This window comes from Taeniopygia guttata, chromosome 15 (genome assembly GCF_048771995.1).
Source record: "Taeniopygia guttata chromosome 15, bTaeGut7.mat, whole genome shotgun sequence".
Classification (NCBI taxonomy): domain Eukaryota; kingdom Metazoa; phylum Chordata; class Aves; order Passeriformes; family Estrildidae; genus Taeniopygia; species Taeniopygia guttata.
The window spans coordinates 5,718,443-5,741,929 of NC_133040.1; the positions used below are offsets into that span (position 1 = coordinate 5,718,443).

At 42.1% G+C, this 23,487-nt stretch overlaps 1 protein-coding gene across 5 annotated transcripts in view; it reads right to left on the bottom strand.

The window, feature by feature from the left end:
* HIC2 (HIC ZBTB transcriptional repressor 2) overlaps window positions 1-23,487 on the bottom strand; it is a 74,605-nt gene that overhangs the window by 12,079 nt on the left and 39,039 nt on the right. For 2 of the 5 annotated variants that reach the window (XM_072935956.1, XM_030285535.4), the window contains exon 2: window positions 22,554-22,623. The exons of the other annotated variants lie outside the window; for them this stretch is intronic. The gene's annotated coding sequence lies outside the window, so the exon portion shown is untranslated. The remainder of the gene's footprint in view (window positions 1-22,553; window positions 22,624-23,487) is intronic. 5 annotated transcript variants of the gene reach the window in all.

Below are 23,487 nucleotides of genomic sequence, written 5' to 3' on the forward strand. Positions count from 1 at the left end.
CCCAGTTCCCTGTCCCACTTCCCAAGCCTTTGAAATTATCTTCTAGAGATGTTATGGCATTGGACCAGGCTGGATACTTTGGTGCAAGGTGAGAGAAGACAACACTGTATACCCTCTCCTATTTATAATGATGCTTCACTGATAATTTAATCTCCATTCTTGGAGACTGGAGATCAAGTTGATCCATGGTGAACTGCAGCTTGTATGAGCGTCGCAAAACTTAAGATCTATAATTCCACCCTCCCCTGCCCAAAGGAAAAAGCAATATCATCTTTTCCATGTCAGGGAAAGGCACATATCACAGCTACCCTAGGTTTGACAGGCTGGTGCATATCCTTCCCATGGAGTTCCTCTAATCAGCTCCAGCAGGATTATCGTGGAGCAGTCTCAGGGCAGATGCTAAGAACAGGTTCCTTTCTACAAGTGGTGATACTGCCCCAGTGAAAACAAACCAACCAAGCCCAAAGCCACCAAAAACCATACAGAAATAAACCTGCAGCCTGGCAGGGATTTAACATGGGTTTTTAGAGCCTCATGGTGAAGTGAAACACTCTTATCACATTGATGGCTGCATCTCTCCAGCTGTTTTTCTGGAGATAGAAATCTTACATTTAAAAAGTGAGAATACTATTGATTATCAGCCATAAAAGATAAAAGGCCAAATGAAAAAGACCTATAATACTTTATGTTGAAAGAGAGAGAGCATAAGGAGGACACAGGTCTGAGAAATGGAATGGGCTGTCATGAAAAGGACAGAGTATAAGAAGATAGTTCATTCCTCCTGAACATCTGCTGGGCTTAGGCCCAGGACAGTGTTCCCATCATTCCCACCTGCATACTTATCCCCACAACTCTGTAACCAAACTCCCTTCACACTGAAATAATAGATCTTTTGTATTCAGATCACTCTGTTTTGACTGCTGTAGGCTGAAGATTTTTAAATCTTATCAATACAATGAAGAAGTGAATTGTAAGCAACTGTTTGCCTACTGACCTGGGCTGTGCTCAGCTAAGAGCATTTGCTGAAACTAGTCTGAACAGACCACTGCCAGCATGGACAGGCCAACCCACAGTTAACTACCACACTTAAAGCATCATGGGCCAGAGCCCCAGGAACTTGGAGCTCCCCCCTCTCCAGAAGATCACGCTCTGCACAGCATTAGGGTCACCTGAACTCTGGCTGCATCTCCCAGTATCACAACTCTGCAAAACCCTCAGCAATACCAGCAATTTTCAGTTTAACACAGGCTGAATGCTGCATAAAAGTATTTCTTGAACAGCAGCTCAAACATGAGGTTTTTCCCACCCAGATTACATCAAATTTGCTTCTTGCCTCTGTGAAGTAAGAGCTCTTCCCCATAGTTGTATTTCTCCTCTAGGGCAGAGTTTAGCGGAGAACTGCTTCAACCTAAGGTGTTTCCTACTGTCAGAACATCTCACTGCAGTCAGAAATAAAGCTTCCTGCCAACTCCTAAACAGAGTGCTTGTATATTATACATTTGTTATCACTGCTGACACACAGGAGACTAGGACTACCCAAACATCTACTGGGAGGAGAAGGGGAGAGGCATGGACCTTGCAGATCTTGTCAGCCAGAATCTGGCATTAAAAATTCCTGCTTATCTACAGAGCACGGTTGATCTCAGAAGCAGAGCAGTGGCACAAAGCAAAGCTTCAGAAGCTTGTGACCAGTTAGTGACCAGCAGTAGACTCTGGGCTCTTCTCATCCTACAACTGAGCAAACTCAGTTTTAGTTGCACCTGCATTGCAAGTAGTAAAGGCAACTCCAATGTCCAATGCTAATCTCATTTAATTCATGTATTTACTCCCTACTGCATGAAAAGAACAACAACATATTGAATTAAGTAGCTCAAAGGCCCCTTTGGTAAGCAAAATTTTTGTTTCCCAGCCACCTCTGAGCCTGTACAGAATTCTCCCTTTACAATGCAAGAATTTAGGACATGACTAAAGGATCATTGCTACCTCCCAGTTAATCCTAGACAGCGTCAGTCTTGAGCCCTATCATTCAGTAAGGTAGGCCACTTGGCAGGGGGTGCATGGGGTGGCAACCTCATGCTGAGCATCTCTGAGGGCAGGAGCACACCTGCACGGTGGAGGAGGAGGAATGTCATGACCCTCTTCCAGCCAAGACTGTCCTACAGGACACTCCCAGCTGCAGCACTGCTTTAGGGCTCTGAGTCACCACAGGTACAAGCTGATAGCAGGTTGTGAAATGCAGTAATACTGGAGCAAATGCATGACCCTTTCAACTGTCCTTGCAACTGGGGAGGGATCTCCAGGACAGGGATGAGGCAGGCAGCTGGAACTAGTGACTGTGACTCAGACTCCTTAGTTACATGGTTTGTTAGAGCAAACAAAACCTCAGAGTACTAGGAAAAATGGGAACAGGTTTGATAAAGATCCTCCCAATCGGCCTGTTTATTTTCATTTCTTGTGCGGACTCAGCAAACGTTTCTGCAGAGTGATCCAGTCTGCACAGGAGCATCTGCATACACAATACTGCCTACATAATGAGCTTGCAATAGTTTCCATGCTGAGGGGTATAGTTAGTGTCTTGGACCAAAATGTCATCTCTCTCACCATAAGCCAGAGCAGTGAGCACAGTGCACACAAAACAAGCATTGCTGCCTTGCTTTTTTCCAATAAGAAGAAATCTCATTCCCTTTACCCATATCTGTAGATCCAGCAACAGTTCTTAATATGAATGATACCTTAAATTTTTTAAGCACTTTTAGCACTTATCCACTTTTCTTTTCTTTTCCCCCAAAACTGACCATACACAGCCTTGTACTTAGCAATGAAATCTTTGGTTTTAAGTTTCACTTCGGTGAAGTCTTTCAAGCAAAGCACTCTAAAAATTGGTCCCAGCAGTATTAAGACTGTACTGCCTACCAAACATCCCTCCAAGTCGTATGCTTAACCCATCACACTGAATCCTTTGTCTTTGATTCTTTGCAGCCACCAAGAAGTCTCAGCCAACTGAGCCTGGCAAATGAGAGGAGGCCAGAAAGCCACTATTGCTTGTAAAAGCAGAAGGCCTAACAGACTCAAAGTTCTGCAAGCTGCCTGTATTGCATCCAAATCTCTCCAAGCTGAAGATGACCTAATGGGAAAGCATAGTTTATTCACTTTCAGAATTCATTTCTTTGGCAGCTTTTCCTCAACCCCTACTTCTTATTTTGACTGCTCTAATCCACTGTCTTCTTCCCTTGAGACTTCAAGCATTATTTAAACTCAGCTCACAGACTGCAGGGAAGTCACTCTATGTATGTTTCCAAAATCCATCTCTTCTCAGCAAGGTTTCCATCCTGCTGGCTTTATCCTGCAGCCCTGCACAGCAATAGTCCAGGGCTGCAGATACCTCAGGCACATTTGGCCAGCCCTCCCTGACAGACAGCTTCTCAGCCTGGGGGATTATAGCCCCAGGCACGTTATGAAAGGCAGCCCAGCAAGGTCATGAGGTGTTGAAAACTTTGCTACAGTCCAAAGCACAGGATCTTCCTCCTTCCTTCCCTACATGCTATTCTTGTCAAGGTAAAGGATTTCCTGGCAGTCCTCAAAGTACACAAATTATAGGTTTTTGTCATGAATTAAGACTTAAAACTTCACTTCATTTTAAGAAAGTAGAACGGGTGGAGCAAGGCAGGGGGAAAGGTACATTTGCTCAAGATTTGGTTTTGAAAAGGGTATTGACAGCCCATGTACATGCTTTATCTTGTAATCCAAAAGCTCCTCAGGACAGGATCCTTAAAAGTATTTTATGCTGAACCATATACAGAGCAAGAGAACAGGCAGCTCCCCGCATCCATTCCAGTCTGCTCAGCTTCTCCTAAATCAACACTGCCAGAAGGCAAGACAGCACTATAACAAATTAGCACCGCTCACAATTTGTTGTAGTTGCTGTTGCATTGTTTGTTTATTTAAAACACGCGCAAGCACACACACAAACCTCCTGAGCCTGCTCTCTGCTGCCATCCCCCAAACTCCAGATTTGTAGTCTCAGAGAGGCGAGCAAAGGCTGTGGATTAAACCCATGCAGAGCAACAGCCACTGTGCTGGGACTCTGCTTGGGTTTTGCTCTTTCACTACAAGCAAGACCAAAGAATGCCCACATTATTCCAGCCTGGAACATCATGTTGTAGAAATCCTTATTTCAGCACCTGACTAGGGAAGTCTTGTTAAGAAAAAAAAAGAGCCACAGGCTTGAAAGGACCCAGCGCTAATAAAACTCTTAGCGCTAATGCTATTTATGAACATCCAAGGGATAATCTGAACCCCTTATCAGCCCACAAGATTATAAGATCTTTAAAATAGGAAACATGTCTTACTTCATAAAGCACTGTATAAATTTACAAAGCACAATATTAGTGGTAATAAATAATTGTCAAAGTCTAGCACAGAGGTGGCTGTAAAACCTGAACCACCATCACTGTTCCCATTTCATTCTGAGCTCTGCATAGTAGCACTGTACATTCTTGCCTAAGAACATACAGTGCTACTTGTATAGCACAGTGCATGCTTGTGCTGACTTGGTCTCTTATGCACCAATCTGGTTTTATTTTAAGGGATGATTTGTGAAATGTGCTATGCTTTTACTCACAGTGGAGAAAGTAATGTTTGATCATGAGGTGCTCACATTGAGGGCAATTTTAAAGAGCTGTAGTAGATTCTTATCCTTCCACCAAACAGTTTAGTTTGCCAGCCTGTGTCAGTGTGCCAGCAATGATTCCTCTACACAGCATCTCTATCTGTAGGCAATTAGCACACACAGAGCACTCTATTATCGGAGCAATTGCTCACCAGTTCCATCATGTAGCCTATAGCGACAGCTTCCCTTTTATTTCTCTTGGTTTATATGACAATACGCTCTGGGCTGCTGCAGGCATACTGTAGAGGACAGTAAAGTCAGCATCATCCACTCAAACACTTACATGCTTTCATTCAGGTGGTTTTGGTTTTTTTTTTTTCCATTTTAGAGAAGTTTTTTTCTGTCTTATGAATGCTCTAAATGTTTTCATTACTGGCTGCTGACAGATAACTGCATCATCCAAAGCATCCCAGTTCACTTGGGTTGAGCATGGCTTTGGTTTCTGGACAGATACCACAGCTATCTCTACCAGTTTAACAACAATTAAGGAAATTAAGAGATTTTCTATTCAAATTGAGACCTTTGCATTGACTTCTGCTGGTACCAAAATATCATAATATTTTTCTTCAGATAACCCATGATTTATCAAATGTTTAACTACTCAAGCTTAAGTATTTCAAAAGCTACTCGCTTTATATTTGTCACCTAAGGAAATTACTAAGCAACTTGTGCAATTTTTTCCCTGCCAGAAAAAAAAATGCCTCAAAGAGCAGAGTCGAATGCATCACCCTCCTTTCAGCATAATTAAAATCATCTCATTGGTAATTATTGTGCTCAAGATGGGTGTGGGGGAGTGAAAATCTGTAACAGATTCTATTTTTAGAAGATAACCTTGGGAAAAACAGGAGGTACCAGAGAAACAGGCATGAGGGGTGAAGTTATGACAGTACTGAAACTAGCAGGAGACACAGGTGTACCAGGTGTCTGTGCCAGAGAGCTCTGAGAACACAAATGTGGCCACACCTCCTGCAAGATTTAGGCTTGGCTGGCAGGTTTCAAGAGGCACTCAGAATTCACAGAGACAACTCACACATTTAAAAGTTCGGGCAAGAGTTTAAAAAAAAACAAAACCAAAACCAAACCCACACTAAAAGGTTATTTTAAAACTTCGCTGGATCACTTCCCATGGAGTTCTCCCCTCTCAGCAAGGAAAGCAGTTAAAGGAAGGAGAAAACCAACCAAAAAGCCAAGCAGAACCAAACCTAAAAACAGACAGAGAGGCTGGAACCTCCCTTACACAGATGGAACAACACAGCAGTTTTATACCTACATAAATAGGATCTGAATCTGGTCCAAGGAATAATACATGTACAAACTTCTGCTCACAGCCACAACAAACATCAATACCACACCTTAGAGTGGAAGGAAAAAGTAAAATTTTTCCATCCTTACCACTTCCAGCAGAGCCCAGTGATATAACAGCATCAAGAGACGCCCAGAGGATGTAGAAAGTACTCTTAGTGAGGATACGTTTGGACTAAAGCCTCTCTTGGCAATGTGCATTCCCAAACACCTGTATCTAGGATCCAGCTGCTTTCAGCCTCTGGCTGCACATTATTCAGCCACATGCAGTTCTGTCACAGAGAAGGGCTGAATAAATTGTGGCATTGTTACACCACAGTGCAGGTGCTCAGAAACACACACATCCTGAGGCTTGTGCCTCCGCAGCCATAGGGATGTTCTGATGCCAGCCAGAACCCACCAAGTCAGTCCACCTTGGCTTAATCTATTGCCTTCTCCAGGCATTTTCTTGGCAGGCACTTCACTCAAAGAACATGTTTTAGCAGCAGGAAAACCACCTCAAAATCCCAAACCAAACAAGTCAACACCTCTGAAGAACCTGAATAAGTCACATCCTTCTTATCAAAAGGTGTCCTCCACCACAGATGCTAATATGGGTTTCACACACCTACTTTATCTGGAACCTCATGCAAGAAGCCTGACAGTAATTCCAAATCCCCAGACCCTTCCAGGAGCAGTCACTGCACACCCAGACCTACTACAGACAATCAAAGTCTTATAACAGGGTATGCAATGTGAAAGTTTAATCTTGTGCAGGCAAGAAATGGCAGGGACTTGCCTACTGAAAAATTAGGAGGTATATCGTAATTAATCAATTTGATTTAAAAGAGCCAGCTGTGTGAATGCTGGCCCTGGCAGTGACAATCCCAACCCCACACATTTGCTTACAAATAGGCAAGGTGCTTTGGCACAGCTACTGAATCTTTTGAAAAAGTTGGTTTTGACATGTTGGAAAAGGTCTTGGATTTGTCAGCCGCTCTCTAAGCAGGAGGCAATTGAGACGACACACCCAAGAACTGCAGCAGACACCACTTTGAAATTTGTCTTCATTATGTTCTAATTTTTACACAACTTTCTAACATTAGCAATAGCCAGATGAAATTTTTCATGTTTCTAAAAACAGAGGAGAGGTCAGGAAAACACCGTTACACATAATTTGTTCTTTCTCTAGTGATAGTCAGAGTCCAGAGTCCTGGCCCAGGGTTTCTACTTAAATTTTTCCTGTGATTCTTAAGCCAACAAACCAAACAGAGTTAGTTGTCAGGTTTAGTAGGTCTCAAAACAAAATGTGTATTAGAAGGGGGATTTTTAATTATCATATTATTTAAAGGATTTAGTGAGGAATCTAAAAATCTGTGGAAGACTTTGTTGGAGGGGAATTAGAAAGAGAAGAGCCTTATAAAAATCAACCCAATCACAGGTTTTGTCCCTCTTCTCCACATAAAATCATAGAATCACTTAGGCTGGAGAAGACTCCTAAAATCAAGTCCAGCAATTAACCTATCACTGCCAAGTCCACCTCTAAACTGTGTCTCCATGTGCCCCGTCTACACATCCTTTGGATAATCTCCAGGGATGGCAATTCCACCATTTCCTTGAGCAGCCTGTTCAAATGCTTGACAACCCTTTCCTTGAAATTTTCCCTCATATCCAACCTAAATCTCTCCAGTGCAACTTGAGGCCATTTGCTCTTGCCCTATTGCTTTTACCTGGGAGAAGAGACCAACTCCCATCAACCTTGTTGAACCTCACCCAAGTGGCCTCAGCCTATGGATGCAGCCTGTACAGATCCCTCTGCAAAGCCTTCCTGCCCTCCAGCAGATCAACACTCCCACCCAGCCTAGTGTCACCTGTGAGCTCACTGAAAATGCCCTCAACTCCCCTGCCCAGATTTCTGATAAGGACATGCACACTAAAGCCTGCCTTCCATTAGGGAAACAAATCCAAAAGACCTGGAAAACACTGCACTGAGACACATGGTGGCAAGGTTCTGGGAAGCAAAGCAGCAGCTGAAGTTATATGGAAATAACAACAACATTCACAGAAGTTCCCCTTGGATACATGTCAGCATGTGGGAATGAAGGATTAAGATTGAGTATTTGCATTTCCCAGTCAGATGCCAAGATAGCAAAGCTGGCAGGCTGAGGTGTTGTGGCATTCCTTGAAGGGAGTCTCCCGCCATGAACACTGTGTGTACAGAGCTCTTCTGCTTGCAAATGTCTCTCTCTAACAGCGAGCATTTTGAATTTTTTAAAATGTGCTCTAGGTTAGTGCTTATAAAAGTAAAGCATTAACAGCTCCAGGATAGTACAGGCACCTGGGCAAGCTCTGCTGACAGACCCTTGCCAACACAACCCCAAATTAATCCTGTGCTGTGCTCCCAACCCACACACAGCAAGCAGGTACTACCATGGTGCCAACTGCTTCAGTCAGCACGTAACAGCAAAGTGCCATGTTATTAACTCTTCTAAAGGCCACAGCAGAGCATTTTGATCCCTGCATACAACAGACACCTGAATAATTAAAGTGCAGGGCTGAATTCTCTGGCAGACATGGCTTTTAAAATAAGATGTAGTACTTCTGCATCACGGCCCTCTACAACAGATCTCAGTGCTTTTATGCTGCTTTTCTAAAAGCTAGGATTAACATTGCCAATCATACATTACTTACCAGGTGGAAAAAAAAATCCAAAGCAAACCACAGAAAAATAGAGCTATCATTACAGAGAATGAGGCATCATGATCTGTTTTAGGGCATCCAAGTCAGAGCCACCACCTAAAAGGTCAGGTTTTGCCTTCTTTCTGCATCAGCCCCAGCTGGCTCAGCCTTACAAACCCCATGGTCTTCAGGGCAGCACAACAGAGCAGGCAGCAAAGCAAGGCCAAGGATCAGGAACAGTCCTGAACAAAGCTGACTGTAAAGCCAAATCCTACATATCAGAGGTCACAGCAGTAACTGAGGATTGTGCTTCAGCCCCCAAAATATCCTCTGGTATCCAGGAAGGCTGCTGGCAATAGGTGAAAGATAGTGGTGAGATAGAGGAACACTGAAGAAAAGGTTCTTGGAATTGTTGTTGACACTGTGTGGTGCATGCACAGTGAGAAGGCAGAGCAGAGCAGCACTGGAACCAGGAAGAGCTTCAAGGGAATATTCCTGTGGGCCTTTGGGCCTGAAACTCTCCAACACCCCAACTTCCACAGTCAAAAGTGACATCAATGCCCAACTACACAAGATGCTTCCACTTTGTAATGGCCTTCATTTCTAGGTAATTAATTGTTGTTGACTTCCTCCTTTAGAACTCTGTAACAGCCCAGCAAGAATGAAAGTCTGGACATTCTCCCCAAAGTCCCCCAAAATACATCAGAAACTGGAATCTGCTGCAGGGCTGCAGTACATTGTCTCAGCAGATTCAGTCGGTAACGAGGTCTTCTGAAACAAAGTGTAATCAGTGTTTCTGCCTGGACTTGCCAAAAGACCTTAATGCAAATAGAACTGCAGGAAAATTAGGGTGGACTCTAGTGGCTGCCTCCCCCTCAGGGTTTTGGTTTTTCTGTTGTTTTTTTTTTTTTTCCCTTCAATCCTGATGAAATTCATTACAGTTGCATTTAAACTGAGGTTGTGATTTAAATTTTCCAAAGCAGGCAGGACAGGTTTGAAAGCCTGATATATCAGACTGTGTGTGCTTCCTGAGAACCAAGGCAGTTGCAGAGCCTTCCCCAAGGGGTGCCTAGTTGGTCCCCTCACCCCCTTTGACATGTTTGCTGTCACACAGGCCAGTGGATTCCTGGCAAGTTGAGCAGGCTTGCTCCTTACAGCCAAGCAGCTTCACATTCAAACATGCCACTACATTCCTTGAAGGTATTTACAGTTTACTTTTTAGTGCTACTTTAAGTTCAAAGGGGCTAGTAAAGCCCCATTAAGCCATTTACATCAAACTGGTTAGTTAATTATCCTGTTGCAGGCTTTAAATTAGCAATTTATAACCCCTTTCTTGAAGATGCCAGTATTTGGAAACAACTCGGCCAGGACATTTTGCAGGGTGCAGTTAAGGAGCAAAAAAGACCACAAAACCAAATCCCCCTCACCCCCCCCAAAAAAAAAAAAAAACCCAAACCAACCCAGAATAATTATCTTCAGTTTTTGATTGCACAGATATTAACTTTGGGAAAACCCAGTAGGAACAGAGGTGAGGGAGAGCCCACTCTTACCAGCTAGCAGGGATAGTGAGGTTGTGTCTACCTTAGGCTATGCAGCAAATTGTGATTTGCAGAGGCCCAAAGCCAGCCTGGGAGGCACCACAGCTAGAGGGGGATGATTCTTTCCTTAAAACAAGATATTCTGCTTCTCAGTAGCATAATCAAAGGTATTTTTACATTCATATGTACAAAAATGTGTCTGCCCACAAGGAAGGAAAATTATTTAAGGGTTTGGATCTAGTCAAACTGAACACCAGCATACAGCTGCAGTCCTCTTTCAGGTTAGGATTTTAAAAAATATATATTTACACCCCCTTGTCATAAAGGTTAGTGACCCCATGGGCCAAGTGAGGCTGGAGCTGAGGGGTCTCCTCCTCTGCCAACAACCTCTAGTTTCTGAGGAGGAGAGTCTGTTAACCACTCAGGGACTGGTTATTCCAGACCACCACACTCAGAGTGCAAAGCTGTTACAGAAGAGAATTATCACCTTCCCCCCAAAAATACCTGACTGCCCAAACTAACCAGGTCCTAGAGCACAACCCTCCTCCTTACTTCCACCAGCCATTACTTCAGTTCTGCGAACAATTGACATACTGAATGTTTACCTGAAAATCTTATTTAAAATAAAGATGGGAGGGAAAGACTGCCCAGTTGCTAATATTTCCACACAATAATCTATGAAATGTAGGAGAAGCCTTGGCCCCAGTCCTGGGAGCTGTCCCAAACCAACAAGCACTTAACACCTCACCAAGAGCAGGAATCCATGGAAAGAAGGGCCATGTGGAACAAGACTAAGACAAACCAGGAGATTTCACATTAACATCAAAAAAAAGCACATCAAATTTGAGAGAAGAATTCCATTCTACTTGAAAGATATGACAGACAGATGGAATCAAATCATATGACAGACTCTGCAATTTCTTTTTCCTTCATCTTAATAATCCCCTTTTCAATAGCAAAAAAAATTATCCTCTGCCAAACAAGTGTCAGATAAACTTCAAAAAGAGGTAAAAATCTAAGCATCTTAATTCTTTATGCTATACAACCATGAGATTTAGTTTGTATTTACTTGCTGCTTCTTATGGAGAGTAACCGTTTCACAGTGATTTTTGGGATGGGGGCAGATGGGAAGAAGAGAGGGAAATACACTCAGAGATTTCAAACCAAAGTGACAAAATATTTTTGCACAAAATTTGTAAGATGGTATGAATTTTACGTGATTTACTGCCCTAAACTGCAACAGAGGCCTTATAATAAAAATACTGGTAAACACAACACAAAATCTAAATTATCTAAAGGACTGAAAAACCCAACCCCACACATAGATGACATTCTCCGAATTCTCTGCCCTTTCTTGGGAGCAGTTACACCCAAATCGTCACTCAGACCAGAGGCTGTTCTCTCCTGCAAACACCAGCCTGGCCTTTGAAACAGCCGGGTGCTAACAGGCTACAGGGCTGCCTAATATTAGAGAATTATAAAATAATGTGCAGCTGGGGAGAAAGAAGAAAGCAAAGCCCTCCTGAGGATAAAATGAGAGTCTTCCCTGCTCCACCAAAACCTTCCATTTCCAAGGCATGCAGTATCCAGCCTGTGCCTAGAACAGGTGTGTCTCCTTAAATACCTCACATGTCACACTTGTGTCTCATGGACACAGTCCTGCGGGATTATATTAGTACCAGTGCATACCAGCTGGAGCTACCCCCGCCGGTGTCCTGTGACTCCTCACACGGGGGGAGCCGCTCGCTGCAGGCACGGCCCCTTTGCCACATGATCCCGGAGACAGACAGACAGACAGACATCCAGCGACCCTGCCACTGCTGCTTCCGAGCACTTGTGCTCCAGGAGCCGACCCAGCGCAGGGACAAGCAAGAGACGCCCAGAGCAGAAAGGGGGCACTGCCGGGAGACAGTGAGCGCAGGCTCCAAGTATCCTTTTCTTTCCCTCCCCTGCGCTTTTTACCAGCGAATTCTCAACCAATTTATGCCAAATAGACAAGCTGAAGACCTCCTTTAAATAAAAAAGGTGTGCGGCTAACAGAGGAAAGTCCACTCAGCCTTTCCCAAGCAGAAAATGCTGACGGGGCACAATGCAGGTATGGCTAAAGCGGGATGAAGGAAGAACAAAGGAGAGAGAGCCTCATACATCTTCAAGTCAGTGCAGAAAGACACCCCTTGGCAATTTCAACCTAATTCATCACTAACCTTGGAGCATGCTAGCTGCTGGCCTAAGCAGCTGAAAGAGATAGTAAGAAAATTTTTATGGCAGCAAACACATTGGTGACATTTTTTGTGTCATGAGTGGCACAGATAATACAAAGGGAAGAGCTACTTGGTTTTACCTATAGCTCTGCATCACAATTCAAAGGAATTCTTCAGCATGAAAAACTGCCCCAATGCCATCCATCATGAAAGGGATTTTGTAGAACTGATCAGGGAGCCAGAGCACCAACAGATGTGAGAAGCTGCTGAGCAGCACACATGGGCTAAGAGGTAGAGCCCTGCAGGGCACTTCTCAGTCCTCCTTAGCAGCGTAAGTGCTTTCATTTTCCAGAGAACAATTCTTGCAACAGCTTTTAGGAGAGACTGTATGTGAGTAAAAATGAATGGACCAATCTTGGTGAAATGCCTAACTTACAAGGAATCTATCACATCCATTAATTATTACACTGTTTAATTCCAGTTTCCAGTACACATCAGGTTTATCTGCTCATCCCTACAGTAACTAGCTCCAGGCATTACAATCAGCTGTTGAGGATGAAGGCATTGCCAAGCTAAACGTTATTCTCAAGTACTTTTTCAGTCCACCTCTGCTCTATAACCCCTCAAGGAACTGGGTGAAACAGAGGATTCAATGAACTCAGCTCATCAGTCCAGTGCAAGCTGGAAGCAAAGCAAAATTCTCACATACTTTACATCCCATTCATCTCACTGGCCATTTCTGTTCAAATAAATCTAGAATAAGGATATTCCATGATGTTTCATTCTCAAACACATGAGTGGGACCTCAAAGTCCCCTAAATCCATCTACCCCTACAAACACCTTCTTGTTACTGGCATTTCTCAGTTTCAAGAGGCCTCAAGTCCATAGTCATAAAATTCAGCATTAACTGCCAGGTGAACTCTTACTACTTAGCCAACTATTTATTATGCTGAGTCCTTCACCACCAGGCAAACATCAGTTGCAAATGCCACCCCATGTTCCCAGACACCAGGACTTTAAATGCTGAACAGCCTCCCATAACCAAAATTTAGCATCTTTATGTTTTCTTTATTCTTTGCCAGCCACAGTGTTAGGGACTTCCTGCCCAGTTAGCAGCCAGCCTGGTAAGAACTCTGAACTTGACACATTTGTCAGGAAATCTTAAAATACAGACTGTCCTGTACTTCTCAAGCAACTTGAAACCAAGTTGACAGAGCAGGTCTGGGTCCCCAGACAGACAAATGGAGGTCTACTTGTATTTCATAACTGTGCCACACAGAAAATGTGTACTTCCAGGAACCTTGAGACTTGGTGACACACCTAATGCAGAAAGGATTACTTAAGAAGCCATATTTTAAAATCTCCACATTTAGTACAGGAGTGCAATCATTCACTTCATTTTTCCACAAGCAAAAATTTTTCAGACTTTGGGAAAACCAGGCCTTCTTATGAGCAGCCCCTCTGCATACCCAGGGCTGTGTATTCCCATAGGGAAAGTGTGAATTTCTAAGTGAGACCAAAACAAAACAACTCCTTGAAGTGGGAGTAGCTGAGAACAGAGCTGTCCACGCGCCTCTGTACGGGCCTCCATCCAAATTATCAACTCCTACTCCTGTCAGTACTTGCTAGCCTTTAATCCAACTGAGGTTCTTCACCAACCTCCAGCTATTTCATGACGTGCCTGTCTTGGGGCATAAAATCCTAGAGAGTGTCCCCATAAATCAAACACATTTGTTATATAATTGAAAAAGTTTTAAAGGAGAAAACAGAAAAAATCCTGCTGCTATTAAGAAGAAAATTAATGATCTAGAGCACAGCAGTGATTAGCCAGATAGCTATTCTTTTTTATTGAGCAACCAGACTCATAATTAAGGCGATTTTTCTTAAAATAATATATAAATAAACTACTGGAAAGTTTTACACTACTTTAACTGGTGGAATTTTCAAATAAATTACTAGCTATTTCACTGTTGGACTCTCTGTCTCTAAGGCCATAATTAATTTTAATGTTCAAATTTGCAGTGAAAAAACACACGACCAGGAATAAAATAGGAAAAACCTCTTGCGGACTCTCTTGCAGTTTGTATCAAAAATACAGAATAGAGGAAAATAGGAAGCCAGAGATATCTTCAGCCTTACATACTTTGAGAAATATTTAAAACAAAATAAAATCAAAATTCACTTGCCCCCATTTGCAGGGAGGGTAATGGAAATGAGAGAGGAAGGGGAGGGGAAAAAAAAAAAAAAAAAAAAGAGATCAACTGTCCCATTAGAGACTTCATATATGAACACACAGGGAGTGTTTATCTGTGTATCAAACCATTGCAAATACAGAAAAAGCCAGGACAATGCCAGCAGTTAAATGTGCTTTTACTTATTTATTTATTCAGGGAGCATTCAGTGGTAGAGGAGACTGGATTTAAATAAAAGTAATTGAAAGCTACCAATTTTCTTCTTGTTTTACATTTACACTCTAGGTCATGAAGGATGATCAGTGGCTGGTAACTACTAAACCATATTGATTTGAAACCAAATATAATCTGCTCTCCATTTGGTCTTAGTGCAGCTCTAGTTAGCATAAAATATCTCCAACTGAAACATTTATTTCATTTCCTAGGTATTTATCCAGCTAACATTTTTCTTCTTTTTATAATTTTAATAAACAGCCAATGACTTTCATTAGACATTTTCTCATTTGAATCATAATGCCTGAAAATTCAAAAAGTATGATCCATTGAGAATTTTTTACTTCATTCTTGTATCTACCATATTAAGCACTTAAGTCCAAACATGTTTAATATTTAAAACAAACTCTTTCATAAAGAAAAGTAAGCTGTAGCTGATGACTTAAAACTGAATTCACATTACCATGTCCTTCAAAATCTAGAGCTACCAGATGTTGGCCTCCCATTAGATCTAGTTCTTATCCACCAGCTTAGAAAAGAACAAGCATCCTGAATTTCTTAAGCTTTCCTTATTTTCTCAACTGAAATATTTTACTGATTAAATTTTTTTTTTTTTTAATCTACAAAAAACAGCCTGAAGGTTGCCTTGCAAAGGCAGCTTCATCAGTCAGAATAAACTCTTGCTCCTCATGTACAGGAACAGACTTTCTGCAGTTGAGCATTCTGTCTTTCCTGAAACCTTTGGCAGAACACAAGAAGTGCCCAAATAAAGACAGATCTAAGCTCATTAAGATCTATGAAAATTGCTTAAGGCAGCCATTGTAATTTAAAGTTTCTCTTCCTAGTTATTAAAAAGATTGTTCAATTCAGTAGCTTTTAATTGTTACATCTACAGTGCATTTGACTTTTGTGCAATATCCCACAAACTGCCATCAGAGACCACTAAAACCAACAAAAAAAAGAGGTAATGCATCCATTTCCTACCATGCACATTCTGCTTCATTTTTCTTGGCCTATGTACTGAGAGGCTGTGATTGCTTCTGTCCACATTTTGTTTAGTAATTTATATTAGAGAAAATTCTTATTTCCAAGAAAAATCTTAATACACATGCCAAAATAATAAGCTTAATTTGCCATCAGGAAGATGGCAGAGAAACAGAAGACAGACCTTCACCTGATCAAACACAATGTTATATGCAAAGTGCAAAAGAAACAGGCTTTCATGGAACCTTCCCATGCTACTTTCAGATTAATTCTTGCCTTCATAATCCATTATATTAGTCAAAACACTTCTGGACTAAGTTTATTTGTTTATTCTTTCCCAAGATTTCACTTCCATTTATAAAATTCACATTTAATTGTTTGCACAGACCTGTCAAGCTTAGGAAACCTGAAATTAAATCTTTCCTTTTGTCAACTGTATGGTGGAAGATGCTGTTCAAGCTCACCCATGGCCACACATGCATCATCCAGTAATCCAGCTCAGGTGGTAAAGCAGAAGTAGTGCTGTATTGGACACGGTGCCCTGGTCCTGCATCATGCTGGACCACTGTCATGTGTGCAGCTTGGACATTGAGAATCTCCCAGGATAATTCACCAGTATTGCTGGTTTCAAGCTGTGGCTAGAGAGCAGATGCACAGAATGCATCGTTCCATTCTTATGGATTTTTGACAAAACTAAGTCTGGATGCACTGAAGGAATAAAACCAAAAAACCTTTGCTCCTTTCTATAATCAGTGATTTTGCTGGTGTAGCAGGAGAAGCAACTGCACATCCCTTCTTTAAAAGAAAGATGACTTATAACTTGGAAATAGTCTAGTAAGAACACTATTTCCCTTCCCTAAGGAAGTTCCTTGTCCAGTATTAAAGGAAAGTAGTCTTTCAGTAGCATTTCAGCCACCTCAAAGGGCTATTTAAAAAATAACATAGGGTTGTGATGTTTAAACAAGCTTTTCCACCAATTACTTAATAGCATCCAGAGGCTTCAAGTAAGAAACAGGACCCTTCATACCAAGCAATTTATAGTAGCAATGCACAGAGTGAGGCAGAGGACTTGAAGGGAAGGAAAATGCTGGGGGCAAGGAGAGAGGGGAGGTAAAAACCACAAGTAAGATTACTAAGTATATCCAAAATCTAAAAACTGGAATAAAAGCCAATGCCCTGCACCAAAGCCCTCTGGAAACACAAACATTTAAAAAAAAAAATTCCTCCTCGTTCACCCCATCAGATCCAGAGATCCAGCACCCCTCGCTGGAGAGCCTTTGCTACCCCTCTGGCAGCCTTGTGCCCTGAAGTACTCCTGTGTGGCAGGTGATGACAGCTGACAGGTACAAACTCATTTGCCCCAGGACTGCCTGGAATGTGAGCTGGAAGAGAAATCTCCCAAGAGAAGAAAGGAACTCTTGCTATTTTGCCTTGAAAAGCCTCCTCCAGAGAGAGGAGCCGTGCTGGGAGGTGGCGAGTGACGCCTGCGCTGCAGCCACTCTCCTCCCGGGGCAGGGGAATGCCACGCTGCAGCGCTCAGCTTGCTGCTCCCAGGTTCTCGTGGAAGCATTCCAAGCTACTCAGATTCTGACAGCTCTCCAACTGCTCTTCCACGCCGTATTGCTTTACATTACGTTGCTCTCCCTGCCAGGAGGCACTGCTGTATTACAGTACAGTCGTCTAGCAAAATGTAAAACTGATTCTTTCACCTCCCAAATATCAAACGACTGTTGCTACTGCAGTTACAGCTACAAGCCCTCCTCTGTGTTATATTTTCCTGTTTTGGTGCATATACAAGGGATTTTAGTGTCTTCTCTTCAGCCACCTTCCCAACTTTCTGCTTCCTCCCAGTCCTTTCTGTGGAGGGCAGCCATCCTCAGCTTCCAACCCAAGGTGTCAGCGCTAGGCAGGTTAAAAATGCCCAAGTCATTAGGTGCATTATCAGTGACTGTAGCACTGAGAGGAGAAAGTGCAAAAAGTAACTGGAAACATTGTAGTTACTTGCACTTCATTAAAAAGCTCACCTTCCTGTTAACTCTGAATTTTAAAAAAGATGCCAGCTACAGAGGCATTTTATAACACATTTTTAGGCATTTGACTCCTAATCTCTTCATTTCAGTGTGCTTTACATTACCTGTAGGCTGCAAGGCAAAACTAGTTCCCTGCACTGCAGGGTAGTGGTTTCCTTTCTAGTTTTGACCTATAAAAAGAGCCAAGTTAGAAGAGCAAAGGTCTGTCTCTCTCTATTCTTCGGCAATAGCCAGAATAGAGCCAAAAAGAAAAAAAAAAAAAAAAAAGTGAGGGACGGAAGAGACGGAGGAAAAGCAATGACATAGAATACAGGCAGTCTTTTCCCTTCTTACACCCTGTGCAATTGTTAAAGATCTCCTGGTCCAGAGGTTGCATCCAGGCCATCACTTTTAATAAGAACTTATCTGTCCTTCATCGATTTTTCAATCTGTTTAGACTTCTGCTATCCATAACACCCTGTGGCAATGAGTTTCACGTGGTAACTGCTGCTTGACAGAGTGCCTTCTCTTTGCCTGCTTTGAATCAATTTAGCAAACACAGGAACTGTGAAGGATCACTCCCTACTACCCTTTCCATTCACAACAATATAACACATCTGTATTTCTGTAAAAAGTCATCTCTTCTCTATGGCAAAGAGAAATCACAGGGACTGACTTTTCTCTGGACCTTCCCTAGCCCTCCACTACCTTTGAAGTTGGTGATAAGAACTGCTCAGTGCCTAAGACAGTGGCACACTGTGGATTTACCCAGCAGCACACTGATCGTTTCTGTTTGGTTTACCAGTTTGTTGTTTCTTCACGGAGTACAGCATTTCCTCCCAGCTGCCCATTCGCCTCTCTGCAAGAACTTTCTGGGGACTCACTTCAGAGTGCTCTTAAAAAGTCTGCTGAGGTAACAGGTGACATTTCTCTTATCCCAACAACTACTGCCAAAGTTCTCTCAAAATTTTTACCCAATTCAAGTCAGTCAAAATCTCAGCTTTCAAATTCCTGCTATTTTTCAAAGTCTTCCCAAAAGTACAGCAGTTTGCAGTCACTCAAAGCTCTTGGCTACTTTCTTTCACGTGTACACCCAGCAAGAAAGTCCACAAAGCAGAGAAGCAGAAAGGACGTGGTTCTCTCCAGCAAGCAGAGGGGAGCATTGCTGCATTAAAATCTATACTGACAAACCAAGGAAACTTTCTCAGTCTTAAGACATTTCTCAGGAGGCCCCACATAACAGTGACTGTCCTGAAGGATCAGTCAGAGTTGGCAGTGCAATGCACAAATCACTACTCTGCCTCATGAGCCCCTGCTAATCCCAAAAGATGTGCTTCACCAAACAGAGTTGCTCCATATAATTGCTTGGCTTATCTCCACTCTCTTAGCAGAGCTACCATGGTTCCTAAAGGCCTTAAAATTAATGATAGATATGCTTGCAGATTAAAACCCCTCTACCTGTGTAGTGCTGTGGACATCACTTGTTCACACATCATTGCCATTCACAGTCCTCAGCTGCAGTTTCTCTGTGCTTCTTATAAGCAGCTCAAGTGCTGCTGAATTAGCAAACACTGGGAGGAAACATCAGAGCAGTTTGTTTGACCACAATTTCAGAATTTCTGGCAGACAGTTGTAAGTAAAACATTAGGAGAAAAATAACAAAAACCAAAATTATAAACTGAAATATAAATCTCAGCATACCCAACCAGAAAACCAAGCAGGTAATTAGAGCGAACAGACTCTCATGAACACACAGTTAACAAAAGTAGCTCAAGACACATTAACAAAATAACAGCAGAGACACATTTTACTTCCATAGTTACAAACCTCTGAATTTGAATGAGGTAACTGTAGAAATAACAACCTTTGTACATTGACAAAAATCTGCAACTACCCACGAGCATAAGACAGTGTGCAAAAGCTGTAGGCATATTGAAACATTCCTTTTGGATATCCCATTGACTGAATATTTTGCACACAGTGTCAGCAAAATACACTGGGTGTATTACAATCTGTGAAGAAGAATACCTTTCCTTCAGTTTCCTAAGGAAACAATGTGGGATAGAACATCCTCTTACTCAATAGGATGAGAAATTGCACCAAATCCCTTGTTGGAGTTCTGATATAAAGGCAATTCAGAAAATCAGCCAGAGACCTGCCCACACCCATCACCATGACTTTCCCAGACTGGAATGAGAAAAAGTTGTGTTTAAGTTTTGCACTCAGCTTCAAACGTCAGTCAACTCTATTTTCTCCTTGAAAATATATGCACAATACACACACATTCATACACACATGTACAGCTCCCTTCTGATATTTCTTCTGAAATCCCTACTCTGACCCTTCCCATGGTGCTGAATCTGAGAGATAGTTCCCCAGTTAATTAACCTCCTGTACTAGAAAATGCTGCCATCCCATGAGGGATCAGAAACAGCCAGAAGCTTGAACACAGAGAACACAACAGCCTGCTCACATTAAGCAGAAAAGTTATCACTGTAAAGCAGTTTGTAAAGAGTGCCTTAAACACTATTACAAGAAAGTGGCCGTCTGTTCAGAGTTACACCAAGCAGGGAAAAAGGTTTGAGTCACTTGAGTCACAGAGCTAGTTATTTGCTCTTCTCCAGAAAGGAGTGCACAAACAGGTGAGGAAGCACATCATATCTCCTGCCTTACACCTGGGACACCTGTCAAGGCTTTGAGCTACAAAAAGTCAGCATGTACTGTTTGTTCACATCTCCTTTCTTTGGTAACCAACTGAGAAGATACATTCTTCTTAGCATGAAAGTATCCAGCTCCAGTTGAACTTGTGTCATAGAATATCTGACTGAGAAGAATGAGGGAATGAGGATGCCCTTCTTGAGATAAATGTTCTGGCTTCTTGTGGGCATAACTCTCCCAACAGGAATTGACAACTGATAATGTTATCACAGAAAATGCATTTAAGCTTAGTTCTGTTAATAACATCCTCTCCTAGTTGAAACTAAAGGGTATCTGTTCACCTGGTATCTTCCACATTTATCCTGCTCCAGAAGCAGAACTACTAGTAGCGAGGAAAAGTCACCCATAGTAAAGGAAAGGACTCTACTTCTAAACCTCAGAAAAGGGACGATGGATAAATTGACTGCAATTTGAGAAGGGTACTTCTTATCATCTATGACATTTGCATGAAACAGCTTCGCCAGCTCCTGGTTTAATGAATAAAGGAACCAAATCTTTCAATACATGTTGTAAATAACCACAAAGACTTGCCATCTGAAACAGCTATAAATGGCTCTCTTTCCATATCCACCATTTACAAATAAAGATTTCTCAAGTGATCAGCTTGGAGAGCTGAAGTGAACAGAGGTCAGTGTGTAGCCAAATAGAATCATCAAGAAAATATTTGGACAACACCATGTTAAAAGCCTTGGAGACAATTTGCTTCACTGTGGTTTCGCTGTGTTCAGTTCTTCCTTAAACAAATGTTTCTCTAGCAAGCTGGTAATCTTCCTATTGTATCAAATTCCTTGATACCTACTTGGGAGAAAATTTAGTTGATCCATGAACACTTGCATGGCTTATTTTAGCTGTGAAAAAAATTCAAGTGTAGAGATGAAGAAACTTGCCTGCAGTGAAAATGGCAATTTCAGAGCTAAGGGGAGTGAGGATGGGGGTCCCTCCTATCTCCTTGTCATTCTGCAGCTACAGAAAAGCACAGGCAAGAGGCCCTCAGCTGAAGGACAATGGTGGAGTGATCTGGCTTCAACCACCTGAGCTCAAGATGCTGCCCCCAGTCAGTAGCAGAATCATCACATCCATCCCTTCTGGGGGAGCCCAGAGCTGCCCAGCAGGCCCTGGGGAGAGCTGCATCCCAGGATCTATCCATGAGCTTAGGCAGAAAGCAGTATCCAAGGTACCTATCATGGTAACATCTAAATGCAAGTATCAGAGCACTTTGCAGACAAAAAGGGCCTTCCCCCAGGCTGTTTAAAATTTGCATGTTCCTGTGTAGCGCTGAAGACAGCAGCAATAGTGATTCATTAAGATAATGATTTAAGTAGGAGGCTTAAGAAAGTCGGGGTGGATTAACATCCAGAGGGCTGCAGTTGGAGCTTCTCCACTCCAGGCTGCCACCTTCCCTTTTAAGGGAATGGAGGAATTCCAAAAGTCAAGAGAACTATGAATTAGCAACAGCTATATCACAACTACAATGTACTGAAGAACAAGAGCACCACCTCTGCTCCAGCCCATCATCCTTGGTAAGGACAAGAACAAAATTTTATGCTGCAGGAAAGTTTTCATTGCATTTTAAATTATTGGCAATTATAAATTACTGGATTTCCCTTACCTTGATTAGTTTGTTCTCCTCAAAAGAAAGGGATTGTGTGAATTTCTTTTAAAACTATTTTCTATCCACCTTAAAAACAATACACATTTTCTTCCAACCAATTGTCTTTCCCCACTATTGAATAATCAGATGGGTTTGATAAATTGATTGCTCCCACATAATGATGTAAATAGACACATTGAGAAAAAGCACACAAGTCCTTTCCACACCCCAACATTTAATCAAGTTGTGATCAGTTACGGGTTGAGACACGCATTCTGTCCGTAACACCAGGCTAATGCTCAGACAGTAACAGACAGCTCAGACTTCATCCCTGCTAAGACAGAGGCCTCTCTACCATGATTTTCATATTTGCTTTTAGTTGCCTTTTAGAGAGATGTACAGACAACCAGTTAAGCTATTCTGCTGCTCACTTGGAATGGCTGCAATAGGGCATCCCGGTGTGTATTGCCCACTCACCGCTAGCTGTGCTTGGTCTGAACGTCTTCTAGGCACTCTATCCCATGCTGATTCAGAACAGAATAGCTTCCTGGAATGCAATTATAGAAACAGTGAGGGTTTGTCTTAAAAAGGGATTATTCCAGAACAGCTATTCCTTATTAACTACTCCAAATTGCCTCTTCATTAAGATGAAGTTAACTGAGAATAGCTCCTCCTTTCAATTTGTAACTTACCTTGGTCTCAATCAATGACCCTGTTTACATGAGCCCTTGGTGCAGCATCACAGATGGGTAACAGCAGCTTCACCAACAGAAACAGACACACAGTTGCAAGGAATGAATGAATTTAGGGCATGGGTTGGTTGATGACCTTTAAGGTCTCTTCCAACCTAGTCATTCTGTGAATTCTGTGAAAGTAGAGCTGCCACATGGGTACATCTCAGGTGAGTTTAAGTTGGCCAGATAACAGGATCAGGAAATATATTTTAAAAATAGTTGTTTCAATCACAGATCTCATCAGTAACGCCTGTGACATTTTGTACTTTACAAGTCTTAGGATCTACTTTGTTCAAACTTGGTTTATTCCTTAGATACATGGAGACCTTAACAGCAGGGAAATAGTTCTGGAACTTCTTTGTTTGTTAAGTTCTTAGCTTGCAAGATTTCTCATCCAAAAGGGCTGAGAAAGTACCTGGCACATCTTCGATGCTTATTGAATACATTAAATAAATCAAACGTTTTATGATAAAATTCCACTCCCCCACACCAAACAGATGTAAGCGCAAGTCAAGGAGTCTTGAAAAATTGCACTAAAATTGATTTTGCTCCAGTTTTCCCCAAAGGAAAAAATTTGAGTGTGGTTGAGACAAAAATACGGAAAATTTAACCTATCATGAACAACTGAAAAGAGAAATGGAGAAGAGACAGAAGCCAAAACTAAACTTCATATTCAT